At 28.0% G+C, this 2,329-nt stretch overlaps 1 long non-coding RNA gene across 1 annotated transcript; it reads right to left on the minus strand.

The window, feature by feature from the left end:
- Positions 1–276: 276 nt before the first annotated feature.
- LOC141298706 (uncharacterized) lies at positions 277–1,182 on the minus strand. Its single transcript, XR_012341622.1, has 2 exons — positions 1,113–1,182; positions 277–1,020 (listed from the first exon to the last, which is right to left on the minus strand). It is a non-coding gene; the product is annotated as an uncharacterized lncRNA (long non-coding RNA).
- Positions 1,183–2,329: the final 1,147 nt, after the last annotated feature.

Here is a 2,329-nt window from a genome sequence, read left to right on the forward strand (position 1 = left end):
CTTTGAAAGGTTCTTCAAGCGATGCCATCGAAGAACTATTTTTGGTTCCACAAAGAACCATCTGTGAAGGTTCTTCAGATGTTAAAGGTTGTGTATGGAACCATTTAGACAAAAAGGATCTTCTATCTATGGCATCGTGAAGCACCTCTATTTAAAAGAGTATCTGCACGTAATATCCTGACAATTTCAAAATGTCAAGACGTTCTTCCAATATTTTTTTAAGTTCCCGAGATTTTAAATGTCACTTACCCAGCAACAAAACTATAGAAACAAAACTTAAATTGGGTGAATAATTTATTCAAAGTATTATTTCATTTCAAAGAACAACAGAGATTAGGAGTTACATCAAGTCAAGACATTTGCAATATTTATTTAGTGCTGTTCTGAATAAGAATGCAGATTTTAAAAAATTAAATAATAAAAACAATAGATTTAAAAGATCAAGTTTTTTCACAAAATTAAAAAAAGTGAAATTAGTTTCTCAAGTAAAATGCTGTTTCTTAAACCCTTTTTATATATTTGGCCTACAAAAACACAAACTGATAAATGGCTGAAATGTCTTTATGCCTTTTTAATAATATATTAATATTTATCTACACACACACACACACATAATTATTTTAATTAAACTAATGTCACACTTTATTTACACTATTTTTTACATTCAAGAACACACTTCCATACTGGTTCAGATTCAGTCAATTTGGCCCAGTCCCACTAAACAATAGTTTTAAAAAGTGTACCGACCTCTAAAAGAGTGGGTATGTGCTTAACTGTCCTGTAAATCTACGTTATTTCTATATTTCTGATTAGTTTATACCCAGTAAGATGAGAATAACCTCTAAAGTGCATCTCTGTACATTTCTATTTACATTAATACATACTATACAGCTAAGCCAGACAGAGGTCATATAGGGTCGAGTGTTGAATTGGCCTTGTTTCTCAGATTGGCTTGTATAGCAGGGTTGTGACATATTTCTTCTTATACCGATGTGTGGCGCTCAGAACCATTACGCCATCCTGTCAGAGAGCCAGAGGGGATACAGTCATCACAACAGACTCGAAATCAATAGCAGTTCATCTCACAGAGCTCTTTTAAGTTGGTTTCTTACCTTAATGGACAGAGCGTACAGGTGATTAAGCATGACGTGATTGGGCTCAGGAAGCAAAGCTGGATCACACTGCAGGGAAACAAGAGTGTGTTTCCATTAGCCTGAACTTCAATTGACAGAGTCTATTCTGGGCCTTACAATGTAATTATGCAAATCAAACGCTCTAAGCAATAAAGTGTACGAATAAAATTAAAATAATTACTCTATTTAGGTCAAACTGGGCGTCTCTGTTCCCAAAAGGAGTCATCCAGACAGTTTTATTTTATATATTTTAATTTATGCTCATTTAAAATGATAGTTTATTGTGTGTGTGGCAAACTAAACTTTAACTTTTTTTAATATAAACTTTCCACAAATTTAAATAAATTCACTAATAAATTAATATGATTTTGATCAATTGATAACTAGTTAACATATTTACTTAAAAACAAACCACCATTTTTATTTATTTTTTATCTATTTCATTTTTTAGCTAGTTTTACATTATAAAAGAGCAACGTTACTTAATAGAATACAAAATATAATCATTATTACAATTACACTTTACAATAAGTTCCTTAGTTAACATTAGTAAACTTGAACTATAATTCTACAGCATTTATTAATCTTAGTTCATTTCAGTATTTTCTAATGCATTATTAAAATCAAAAGTTGTCTTTGTTTACATTAGTTAATTCATGTACATATTAGTTAATAATGTATTTTCATTAACTAACATTAACAACGATGAATAAATACAATAATAAATGTATTGTTCATTGTTTGTTCATGTTAGTTAACATTAACTAATGGAACCTTATTGTATAGTGTTACCACTAGTATAATAATATTTCATAATATAATTATAATATTATGATATTTTTACTATTGTAATAATAGTAAATAATATCTATTTTAGAGCAGAGCAGAACTATACAACTAAATAATATGATAGATTCCAAAGTTGTACAGATTCTGAAGTAGAATTGTGTTTAACGTAATAATATTAATTTTTAACATAATAATATTAATTTTATATTAATATTACTTTTAATAATTAAATTTTCATTGAAATACAACTATAAATATTTTTGCTAAATTCTATTTAATACTATTTCTTCAGTTTTCTGTTGTCTATATTTTTTTTTTTAAATAAATTACTGCAACACTGCACTTTTACCACATACAAAAAAAATTTTGATGGTAAGAAACACTATAAAAGTTTTATTATTATAAAG

The sequence above is a fragment of the Garra rufa genome, chromosome 23 (assembly GCF_049309525.1).
Source record: "Garra rufa chromosome 23, GarRuf1.0, whole genome shotgun sequence".
Classification (NCBI taxonomy): domain Eukaryota; kingdom Metazoa; phylum Chordata; class Actinopteri; order Cypriniformes; family Cyprinidae; genus Garra; species Garra rufa.